Here is a 13,045-nt window from a genome sequence, read left to right as displayed (position 1 = left end):
TAGTGCACAAGTGAATATACTGAATGACCAGGTTATACCATCAATGGATTTTTTCTTTCCTGATGGCAATGTTGTGACATTGCTGAAGCTGAAGCTCGAAACGTTGCCACAGCGAATACATGCTATAAAACAAAGCTAAAGGCCATCTAACAAAATAGTGTGACTTTTTTTTTGGATGGGTAGTGTATACAGTATGTGGATCACATATATGGAGAAGAGAAGTGGATGACACCAAGGTCAAAATTAAAATACAGGAGTTTGAAGCTTTCAGAAAACACATCAGTGCTGTAGACAGTAACATCACGAGTCCTCATCAAGTTCACACTGGAGGATGCTATAAGGGGCTGTTGTGTATTGTGCAGGTTGTGTGTCACCCATTTACATCTGTAAGACAAAGTTCCCTCGTTTGAATGTGAAAATTCTGGACAGGGAAGACTGTTGGTTTAAGAAGGCGTGAAACTTTACTGTTGACAGAGAGTATATGGCTGCTCTCTCTTGCCCAGTTGTATGTGAATCGCAGTATTGCATGACCATTACATCTGCCATTGCTAACCGGAGGAACTGCACACGCCTGTGTATGTTGTGAGGAAACTGAGGTCTTTTTATCGTTGAGTTCTAGTATTTATGATTTGTGGCTAATTTGAAGAAATGATCTCTGCTTAATGTGGATAGCTAACATCACAACATGTCACCTAATAATAATAATAATAATAATAATTATACATTTTATTTAAAGCGCCTTTCAAAACACAGAAGACTACAACAAACTATACAAGAACAAAAGTAGATTAAAGTGAATAGGCAATCATGAACAGGTAGGTTTTGTTAAGTAGTGGTGTAAGATAATGGTCAGATTGCTGCCATCCATGTGGGAGACTCTGTTTTTTTGTGGCCTAAAAGTACCCTTTAGACATACTCTAGACTCTAGAGTGTGTCCGACTTATGTAATATTTATATTGCTAGATGGTAAGTCAGCGGTACACTACTCTCTTGTCCAAGGACACCTCAGCAAGTAGCCAGGAGGAACAGGAAATTGAACCACTCACACTGGGGTTCGCAGGTGACCGCTCTACCACCTGATCCACTGCTGCCCCAAAACTCTAGCAGTGGTGGGATTCGAACCCACACCCCCAAAGAGACTGGAGCCTTAATCCAGCACCTTAGACCGCTCGGCCACACTACCTGTCTATTGTGCTCTTCTAGAAACAAGAAGAAGAAGCTTTTTCTCTCACAGCTGCTGACATCCAGCATTGCCTTCATGTTTTGCAGTGAGTATGTGTGAAACATGTCTGTGTCTGGATGAGCAGACACAAAGGACTCATCAACCTAAAAATGCATTCAAATAACTTCCTCTGCTGTCACTTTACTGTCACTATATGTTTGTTTGCTGTCAGACTACTCCAAACTCAATCAATTTCTTAATTAGTTCAAAAACTTCTGTTGAAACTCTTGTTTCTCAAGTGTCAGATTTTATTAGTACAATATATTAGATTCTGCTCAACACATTCACACAAGGACTCTTAACACACACACACACGTTTGTATATTTGAGGACACTTTCCCAAAAGGTTCTAACACTAAGGTTCTCATAAATACACCCACTCACTCCACAGAATAGCTTTAAGTTTAGGTTTTAGAAGATATTGTATAGAATTAGGATGAGTGGGTGATTAAATGGCATCTTTGACAAATCTTGAGGCATCTTTAACCTTGTTGGATATTAGGCATGAAAACAATTCAGTAGTTCAGGTTACCATCCTTCGCTGTCACCTTCGTTCTTTACGTCACCGCAGACATTGAGGGATGAGGATTTATCCCTGAGCACGACAAAGTGCAGGTGAACTGGTCAGAAGCACACATACTGTACTGTGCACACAACTGACACTTATACCTCATGTCACTTGCCCTTCAACAAACTTATTGTGTCTCTTTTTTATCCTTCCACCTCCCTTTTCACTTTGTTTAGATTAGACCCTCCAATGCCAAGGGGGCAAAATTAATCAAATTAGGGCTGAGATGTCCGATGAACAAGTGACCTCCAATTTGTCTTTCGGCACACAATATATACACTGCTTACAGTATAAGCACACACACTCCTCCCCCATCGCTCTCTAAATTAAATTAGGCTCTACTCTGATCATTAGCCTAACCAATTGAAGCTGGAGTGAAGGGCAAGAGTATGTTTCATTCTCCATTCACTGTTTCATTTCCTGTACATCGAGCTGTGTGGTTCCAGTGGTGCTGTTGGCACCATGAAGTAATTTCCAGAAGCTTTTCACAATTGAACTGAACTATCCCTTTATCAACACTGCTTGGCATGTGTTCATTACAATTCATTTTAAACAATACACAAATATTTTTAACTAATAACTTTATAAAAGTGGATATGGTTGTTGATGGTATAGCATTTTTTTGCAGGAAATATTTGACATTTGACTTTGTAATTTATTCGGAAATTGGGCAGCCACAATAGGCAGAGATACTAATCGAAGAATAAATCTGAATTCCAACATCAATATAAGTCATAAACAAATCAAATCAAATGAGCAAGAAGGGATTTATTATAAGGAAGGAAAGCTTTCAGGAACATTACAGATTCAGATACTGATACTTTGTAATTATATGTTTTATATATTTAATATTTAATTAACCACGTGATAATTAAACAGAGGTGAGAAGAATGCAGTTTGTCTTTGGAGAAAAAGTTAAAAGGTCATTCAAACCATGAAGTTTAATTATCTGAGAAGCAGGGATGTGATCATTACATTTATGGCTATCTGCCCTTCCAATTTAACTTCAAAGACTGGTAAACTCTCCTTAATACACACACACACTTGAACTGCTGGACTAAACAACAAACTGTGGGGAATTAAGCAGGAGGAGAGGCAATTTCTGACCTCACCCACTTTGAGTGGCAGCGGCTGTTTGGGGCAGAAAAGCAGGGTTAAATGCATTTAGGTCTTTGCAACAATTGCACATTCTTGAACTGTTGGAGAAAAACCCAGAACAAAGTCATCATCTTTTCCACCCTGAAGGATGAAGTTAGTCATACTGTGGTCTCTCTGTGTTGACTGCCACTGAGAAGTCACTCCACATTGATGAAACACCTCCTACTGTCGAAATAGGACAAAACACACCCACACTTCCACACCTCACCAGGACAATAATGAAGGGAGATTATTTCTAGTTGAGTGGAGTCCCTGCACTCTCTCTCTCTCTCACACACACACACATACATTGAGTGTTGCTTGCCTGAGGAAGCATCTGGTCTCACCAATGATACAGGTGGTGGAGTGTGACACTGGCCACCTGGCACTGTTTAAGTATCCTTTTATAGATGAAATGAATGACATTATGTGTGTGTGTTTGTTTGTGTGTGTGGATCATCTCATCAAAGCTTTCACCCCGTGGAGGCTCTTTATTAATACACCTGTTGGGTTTTCTCTGTATGATCACACCTGTCCATCACTGACAACAATAAATTACCAAAGCTGGTGGGGTGTTTGTGCTGACACATAAGAATCAGATATGCTGTACATAGTTATCTTTCAATAAGCTATAAGAAAATGTATTTTATTGTGGTCATGATCCCAGATAACTCTGCACTGTTGTGTGAATTCACAGTTTCTTTTATAAGGGCTATACTCAGCATAAAGGGGTAAATTGAGATAGTTTGTGCGAATGTTGGAACAGGTGAATGGACACACACCCTCTCACTGATCAGTGCTTAGTGTGATAATAAAAATTTAACATTTCCTACTGCTACTGATTTACACCTGAAAGTATGCATCCAAATTAGACTCAGAAATAAAACTCTGGACTTTCCTATATGACTCAGTGTCAGCTTATTCAAACCATATGTTGCAGCACCAGCGTGGTTCTATGTCAGCATAGTATGGACACCCAGGGGTGCTGCTCATCAGCAGGTTAAATTAATTATTGTCTGGAGAGCTGCAGGGGCCAGATGGAGTTTGGTTCTGAATATGAGAGATGTGGCCCAAACACATCCAACACCTGCACATGTAAACCTAGGCGTATACCCAAACAGGACTTTAATGAACTGTTGATGAAGTAGACAATTCTAGGAGAATAAGGCTCCGCCTTTTATGGTGAGACAAAGCTAGGTTTACCTATAATATTCTCTAGGAATGTATTTTCCATGTGCACACTGAAGCCTGCAATAAACGTTTCCCACTAATAAGTGTTATGTGTGTATCCAAAGCGTGATATATTATTCCTCTGAGTCATAAAGCTTCCCTGGTGGCCAAAAATCTATTAAAAGCACACTACTGACACACACAGTGTTGCACTGGGTGACATGCTCCGTCATTGCCATGAACACACACACACAGTGTAGTTTGTTTTGACTCTATCCCACAGATACTGTCCTGCTGCTGACAACACTCACTGGAGCATCAAGCGAGGATTAATCCACCACTGGAAAAAAAACACAATTCTGTCCATCAGTTTTAGGAAACAGAGCTATAACAACTATAACAAAAAGAAACTATTTATGCCATTTTTCCAAGGCCACAGACACATCACGCCACCATTAAAGAACTCTCAGTAGTGAAGACCAACTGTTGTGTTGCCTCATGTGGCTTTAACCTGGGTCAAAAAGTCACTTAAACACACCTCAAAGACTAGAGCCAGCAGCTAACTGCTACGTACATTCTGTACCTGTGTGAGAGAAAATAACCCTACGTACCAATAGGTAGTCTGAATCCAGGAGACCTAGGACAGTGGTTATCCAAACATTAAACCAACCAGCATTTACTTATTTCCAGACCCCCATTACACACCACACAGAGTTTAGAGATACTTCCAAATACTGTACTGGCGTTGTCTGCCATTTGCAATTATTCTATAAGCAATTTTATTAGTATAGCACCAAATCACAACACAAGTCATCTGAAGGCATTTTACAGTGTACGATTTGAGACCTTACTAAGTATAATTGTATAAAGAGTTATATAGAAAACACAAAAATCCCATCAGGCTCAGGGTGGGTGGCCATCTGCCTCGACTGGTTGGTGTGGAAACAGGGCAGGTCAACTGGACTATAGAAATATACAGCTCCAAGGTCCAGGATACCTGCAGAAAAGTACAGAGAGAGGGAGACAGAGAGAAGAATGCACAACTACGGGAGAGAGAAGACACAAAGTTAATAACATGCAATGGTGGCATTTGAAGAGAAGAGATGGAGGAGATCAGTGTAGGAGTAGGGTTCCCCCAGCAGACTAACCCATAGCAGCATAACTAAGAGATGTTTCAGAGTCACCTGATCCATCTTTAACTGTAAGCCTTATGAAAAAAGGTACCTCAAGGTATCTCAACATACAACTATACAGCATAGTTTTTCCTGTTTTATTCTGTAGATTTGCAGGTTTAACACTTAAAAGTTCAATTTTGTTTCTGTTTCAATTTTTAGATGTGTTCAGATGTGTATTTTTTTTCCTGTATTATTATGTTTCTCTATTCTCTCTAACTAAGAGCCACGTTATAATAAACCAGAAGGAACTTTAATTTGAGTTTTTGTGTGTCTCGTTAACAAAAATGTGCACACCATCATATCTAGACAGGCCTTTGGATGGGCTGTACTCCCACTGCCTGTGGGACCCACATGGCCTTCAGACCAGGGCCAACATACACACACTCACACCACTCACACATAGAGAACTCAAAACCACTGCCAACCTCCACCGTCTGCTCTGTCTTCGTGACTGTCCTATGAATGAATGACATGTGTGTGTCTGTGCATTCTTTCTTTGTATATTATTGTGGTGAGGTTTTTGTGTGTTTCAGAGCAGATGCTCTGTTTATGTGGAGTCATACAGTACAGTTAGCATGAATTACATACAATTATTCTGCTCCAGCACAGGTTAGGTGTGTGTGTGTGTGTGTGTGTGTGGTACATCTGTCATGGTTGGCAGCAGATAACAGTGGAGAATCCTCAGTGTTACTGAGAGGGAAGCTCTCTGAAGAGCCACACATACACATGTTTTAATAGAAATGGAAATTAATTATTTAAAATATGATAAACTTGTTTTTCTTACATGTAAACAGAAGTCTTCTAAGAGGTTTTTTTTAATGAAAATGCAAAACATGTTCTCCTAATAACAAGCCAAAAGAACAAGGATAATGGACACCTCCCAGTATTTATCACCTGTTGACAAAGAGATAAAACCAGTGGCTGTTCTGGTTTGACGCCCTCATTGAACTATTACACAAACTCCTGATAAACTCGCAAAGTAGAATTACGGTGCCTTCTATAACAAGGTTAATTACCACACGGTCGCTGTGGCATAATATAATGGATGTGACCTGCAGATGCACAACAGGAAACTGATCTACCATTCTGAATTTCACTGTATTGTCCAGATGCACCATGCTGCCCACCAGCTACATGCCAACCAGCTGCTTATGTCACTCATACTACTTGATGAAACCAACGAAACAAATCAAATGGACCCTAAGGCTCCATACTTGGTTCATACACTTAAAAGCATGTCCAATCTGCAGGACCTCATGTCAGTAAGGCAAAGACACTGTGTGACATGAATTTCATTGAGAAATTTCATTGAGAAATGGTACATTAAACACATCTTGAAATGTGATCTACGCTTCAAGAGGATCATTATGTCTGATGCTCCCTGAGAATACACATCTAATGATCAGCTTAAAAACCACAGAACCTGAGAATCACCAGATTTTTATGGTGATTCAGTGATCATATATACATACTGTATATGGATGCACTACAAACAGAATTAGCTAATAGCATAAATAAGCAGATTATTGGGGGGCATCTATTTAAATGTCCTAACAATAAATAACATTTAAATTATTGCATTTTTTTCTTTTTGTAAAAACACTATAACATGAAACAAAGGCCACCAATGGGTTTCTGCTCCCAGTTGACTGACAGGTGGAGTTTTATTGATCACAAATGGGGATTTGTTCTGTTCCCATTTCACCCAATTTAACACTCGAAGGAGTCAGCAGCTTCTCTTTGGACTAATTGGACTCGGATAAAGCCATCTCTCTGGAGACCTCCCAAACAAAGCCAAATGGATCACAGATAGAGACGCCTCCCAGGAGACAGAATTGTGACACTGATATCAGGACTTGAGTGTTGTGTTTCTACTGATACTGGAATTATTTGATTAATAGCATAAAACATTGACCACATTTAATTTGTGTGGAATATATCAGATGTCTAAAACGTGCAGTGTACAGAAAATATGCACTCTTTTACAGAATATACCATAAATCAGTTATATCACCAAATGGTCACAAGTAATAATCTATGAAATCTATGTTCATACATTTTATTTATTTAATCTAGCAGAGTGGTGAAAGTAAAAAGTCTGTTTTATTGGTGTCTGTGGTCTGTGTTTGTTCAGCTCCTGATTTACTAAGACAGCAACTCATTACACAGTCAGCTCCTGAACTGAACCTAGCACCTCCACATATACAGTAAGTCCCTGGCAGGTCAATTAGTGTCCAACCTTGAGAGTTAAACACGGAGTGAATGAGAATGCATGTGTGACAGCAGCTGATGCTACATGCTTGTATTGTCATTTACATATAGTACACTGTATCTAAATGTTCTGTGTGCTGTGTATTGTCTCTAGTGGTGGAATACACCTTTATTCGTCTACACAGTCCTGCATTCAAACGTTACAATGAGTATGTTTTATCTGCAAAGCACCTAAGCCGTTTTGATTTTGCAGCTTTGCATTTTAAAAGGTCATCATATGTTTTGGGCGGCCATTTTTATCTGTAAAATGTCACATAAACATTATAGTGTTCTCCTTTTGACCAGCATTCAGCCCAGTGGTGATCTTGCCCCAAGACTGCTTATTTTGCATATTTCACTAATTTGCTCACGTCTTCACAGCTGCTGATGGAGCACAGAAAGTAAGAATTTATGCAGTGCCAGGGCTGTCCAGAACCACGATTGATTTAGACTCATGAGACACTAAAGCCTGTGGACCACAACGCTGCAACCTATGCTAGCTATAAACGACGGGACCCAAATATTTGGGTATTCAGATATTCATTCAATGGATAGACATCTGGTTTTCAATTTTGACATTCAAAAGAGTGCAGCAAGACAAGAGCTTGACAAGAGCTGAGCGCCAAATATGAAACTGTCCAAACACGATCGCACAACTAAGCATGAACAGAAATGGAACAAAACAGCTACTTCCACCCCCAATTGGCATCTGCTTCACCTATTCATCCCCATCTGTAACCCATCTAGACATATCTTCAATCCACCATTGCATGATCCTCAAATAATACAGTGGGTGGAATATTCCTTTAAAACCATGTTGTAATATTACTTAAGACAGAAGATTTGTATCAGTCTAAAATGGTTCTAAAACTGTATTTTCTAATTAAAAAAAGGGGGTTGAAGAGACTTTCATTGAGTGTACCGTATAACTACAGCACAGATGGTCTCCAGCAGGCAGGTAAAGGTGCATGAGGTTATTATGGTGCAGTCACGGCACAATGCTTTCCATCAGGACCACAGTTAAAGCATTATTAGACAGGGATGACAACAGTGCTTGTGGGTGTGTGTGTGTGTGTGTGTGTGTGTGTGTGTGTGTGTGTGTGTGTGTGTGTGTGTGTGTGTGTGTTTGTGTGTGTGAGTAGGGGACAAAGATGAGAGAATCAAATTGACAAGGGAAATTTTCCGCTTCAGGTGTCACCTACTTGTTTATCAACTTGTCTGTAATCAAGCTGCCTCCCCAAGAAAATGGAGCTGCCATCGCCTGTGACTCCTAATCACGCTAACCACTCTGTGCAGCCAGTTTGGTTTCCAAACAGTCCCCACACGCACCCCATTTTTGTCCTCCAGACCCCCTGCAACAGACACGCTGTCCTTTTGAAAGACAAGCTCTGACCTGCTGTCACCGGGGCCCCTGTAAACGTCAGCGGAGCCGTCAGGGGCCTATCATCCCGATGGGAAAGACATGACATATGTTTTTTTTTTCTTTTTTATGGCTGGTGAAAAAAGCCTCCCCCGTGCTTTGGCTTCACCTCTGTCATCATTTCTCCTGAGTGTCCTAAGAAAGGTGTCTAGAGATGCGTTTCCAGCATTTATAAACCACTTCCTGTCACTTCGGGAAGCGCTTCAGGAAATTTGTATGGAGAAAAAAACATTCTTTAGTTTTTCTTTATGTGCTGAGGTGTCATTTTTCTTGCCTTATAGTGTTTTCTCTTTACTGTCAAACTTGAATAATTCTTCTCTTCTCTTCTGATGTCAGCTGTCAACTCTGTGTTAGATCACTACACCCCCCCGTACCATTCACCTGCCGTTTTCACCAGCACCCGCCTGCACATTTTGTTCCACTTCACTTCCCATTCAACCAGCCATTGCTTCACTCCTTTAATCAGGATGATAGTCTGGCATATGCCATAGCGTCACTACCCCTGTAAAATGATGTCATCACAACATGGTGTGTAATCCCCAGACTCCATCCATGCGTTATCTCAATGACTGAAGCAAATCCCAGCTGTCATTGGGTGAGAGGCAGGGTACACCATGGAGAGGTCAGCAGTCTATCACAGGGCTGACATATAGAGACAGACAACCGTTCAAACTCACATTCACATCACACCTATGGGCGAATTAGAGTCACCAGTGAACACATATCTATGAACGGTGGGAGGAAGCCGGCGAGAACATGCAAACACACAGAAAGGCTCCCCTGCTTTTCAGGCGTCTGAAGACTGTCCTGGTCTAGTTGTTCATTCCACACCAGAAGCTTGACTGACAGCTTTCACACCAGCGCAAACAAGAAGAACTAACCCACTAAATACACCCCAACGGGTTCCCCTTTTAGTTCAGTTTGTCTGAGCTGGTGTGAAAGCTGTCAAGCAAAAGCTTGTGCAGATCAAACAAACAGACCAAGACCTGCTTGAACAGAGAGCTCTTCCCAATCAGACTCTGCTGCAGCGCCAACCACAGGATGAATGGATTCAAAAGCAGAACTACTAATAAATCTGCCTGCTGTTTGTGATGTGATGTAGCCATGTAAATAATTAGGTACATAATGATATGTGTAGATGTAGATTTTCTCACACTGGTCAGATCATGCGTGTTTCTTTTGCTGCATCATGCAGTTTCTCTGTAATTTATTTCACCTCACCTGACAGCGCTCCAACTTGTTTACCAGTCTAACATGAAAGTTAGCCGTTAGACGGCCTGATCTGCCACGACGCCGTCTGCTGTTTGTGACTCTCATCCAAAGGTCTTCAGAGTCTCTAAACAAATTACCAAAGACACTCCCCAGTTCCAGCTGTTTCCAGGTTTGTTTCCAAACAAAATCCCTCTGTTTGTGTGTGCTGAGCTGCAGCATCCTAACTACCACACACACACACACACACACGCACAAATGCACAAAGTTGGCTGAGGAGCCCAGGGCATCTGGGACTTGGATTTAGAAGCCATGACAGGGAGATGGAGGAGGGATTACTCTGCCTGCCTCATTTCAGTTCTCCTTCCTCAGTTTGTTTGCGCGAGTGAAAAAAAGGGGGGAAGAAAAAAAAAGAATCCAGAGAGAACGAGTGTGTTGGCGTCTGCTCCATTATTGGATAATAACAAATGAGAAAAGACAAACTGAAGCTGGGAAACAGCCCCATTCAAACTGTTTCAAACCACACGTTAGTGTCGATGATCTGTTAGTGAAACAACTCCAAGCTGATCAGCACTGACACAATTGAAAGAACAGAAGGAGAGTGTTTGCTGTTTTGTTGTGGAACATAGAGGAAGAGAAGGCAAATGTAGAAGGGCAAAGGTTAATCATTTAAAAATGTATACATGTATTGTTAGAAAATGATTAGATGTGTTGCTCATCAGTTCATCTCTGATGCTTCTTCACTTACCTGATGTTTATTCTCTCATCATTTCCCCATTTTCATTTGGTTTAATAAAACCTGTTGCTGTGTTTAACCAATATTTGCAAATTCTGCATTATAACATCAATACTCCTTCAGGGTGCTTCTGCTCTCATTTCTTTTCAAAACTACTTTGTGAATATTGAGAAAACCAGTGTGAGGCTGTTTGACTGAGGCTGCTAGTCAACATTTAATTACTTTCCTGTACGGTGGATAAATGCCAAGTGAATGTTTTCCGCGGGGCACGAGTGGCTGAGGATGTGTAGGGTTTTAGAGGAGTCACTTTTTAATAACTACCATCAGTGTCACAATGCACATTATTCAGCAGAACAGCTTGAAGACATCTTGAAGACAGATGCCAAAACAAGCTGGAGCCCTGTTTCGCATGACAGCAATGCGCTCTCACAAATTCTAGACAGAAAAATGACAAACATGTGAGAACATGAGACCATCACAAAGAGCAGAGAACAACCGGCTGGTCCAGGAACCTGGATGATGGTCACCTCAAGGCTTATTTTGAGATGGGTCGGAGACAGTTTTACGATCTGCTGTCAATTGGCAAGTTCTCCTTCCTTTGGCGCCTGTTAAATGTCTTAAGGACAGAGAGTGTCATGTGCTGCACAGATTTAAAGCTCCTTTGGTTAGGTTAAGTGGTTAGTGTGAAATAGTGTCGCTGTGACCTCATGTCTGTCCCATTCTCCTCAACGCAAGACCTCAGGAAGGACTGGAGGGAATTTCATTAGACCTGCTCCAAACGTCCCCGTGAACCGGACTGGACGAGCTAATTAGAATATGGGTTTGAATAGACGTGCATGTAAACTGCAACGTGACAGTTTGGTTGAGGCATGAACTGTATTGACGATCTGATCGTTCTAGTTACCACAGTTTTTAATCATGTATTATAACAGATGTGAATTCTGCACATAACAGCAGCAGAGTGTTTATATAATGAAGGGGTCAATCATTTTAATAACAAATAGCACTGGTGATATTTAATGTAAGGAACACCAGGATAAAGATGGGTGAACACGATTAAAGACGCCCCACAATGTTTTACTTACTATGTACTTATTATTAATTTTATTGTATGCTAAAATATTCATTTGACTTAGTGCAGATTACAAATGTCTAAACTTCTAATAGAAGAATCAGCAGGTGACACTATGTACTGTGTCTTGTTCCCTTATTTCTGTGTTTTAGTACACACTGACACACATGTAGGTTTGTTTAAGTACCAGATCACTCTAAATTAGGAAGAATCATGCTCTGTGTAGCAATAAGGCATCGATCAGTGAAGCTATTGGAACAGGTGTTGGTCCAGAGGTGTATAGCATCAGTGTTTTGTGTCTCTCTAGCTTTGTGTGCATCATGTCACCCGCCTTCTGCTTTCCTGTTGCTCAGTGTTCTCTCAGGTCATTTATGCAAAACTAGGTCCATTTCTGCAAGTTGTGCCATGTTTATTATTCGTTTTGGTGATCATCAAAATGCATGGTAGTGCAAAGAAATACTTCAGAAGCTCACTGAACATCCCGGGCCCAGTGAATTCAGACAATAAAAATAACTTTAGATCTACACCTGATGAATAATGAAATCAGAGCAAGATATTGAAGTCTTTGCACTGTGGAGCCTTCACTAGCTTCATGAAGTCATGGCAGGTTGGGAATCGGAGGAAAAAAGAGAGGGCATCCTGAATATTTATGAAATAACAATCGAAGAAATGAAGCTTAAACATTGTACGAGGGAAAACATGGTGAAACAATTACAGGTGAATTTTTAAAGCTAGTTTCTTGCAGGTTCTATTGATACTACTCAGGTCCACAGTGTTTTTATTTGTGGCCTCCATGTGCTGTTTATATATGGAGAACTTTATCAAACATTTCCCTGGGAGTAGCCATATTCTGTTATCATTTATTCCAAAGACTCACCAGGTCTCTAAGCATGAATGTTTGTGTGGAAACAAACATTCATGCCCGTGGAACCTGCCTCAGCTTGCACTTTGTTCTTCACTCAGTTTTGGTGAGAGTGGTTCAGGCGTAAAATGGTTGGTTGTCTCTTCGTTCTAATGTTTTTGTTTTCGCAGTCCCCTTTGTTTAGTAATTTGATTAACGATGAAAAAATCGTGCCAAGCATTGCA

At 40.7% G+C, this 13,045-nt stretch overlaps 1 non-coding gene across 1 annotated transcript; it reads right to left on the bottom strand.

Moving 5' to 3' along the window:
* Positions 1-1,101: 1,101 nt before the first annotated feature.
* On the bottom strand, positions 1,102-1,183 carry trnal-aag. The gene has a single exon. It is a non-coding gene; the product is annotated as a tRNA-Leu (tRNA).
* Between the last annotated feature and the right edge of the window lie 11,862 nt (positions 1,184-13,045).

The sequence above is a fragment of the Anabas testudineus genome, chromosome 8, assembly GCF_900324465.2.
Source record: "Anabas testudineus chromosome 8, fAnaTes1.2, whole genome shotgun sequence".
In the NCBI taxonomy this organism is placed as follows: domain Eukaryota; kingdom Metazoa; phylum Chordata; class Actinopteri; order Anabantiformes; family Anabantidae; genus Anabas; species Anabas testudineus.
The sequence above is the reverse complement of the archived record's forward strand: the minus strand, read 5'-3'. Positions and strand labels throughout refer to the sequence as shown.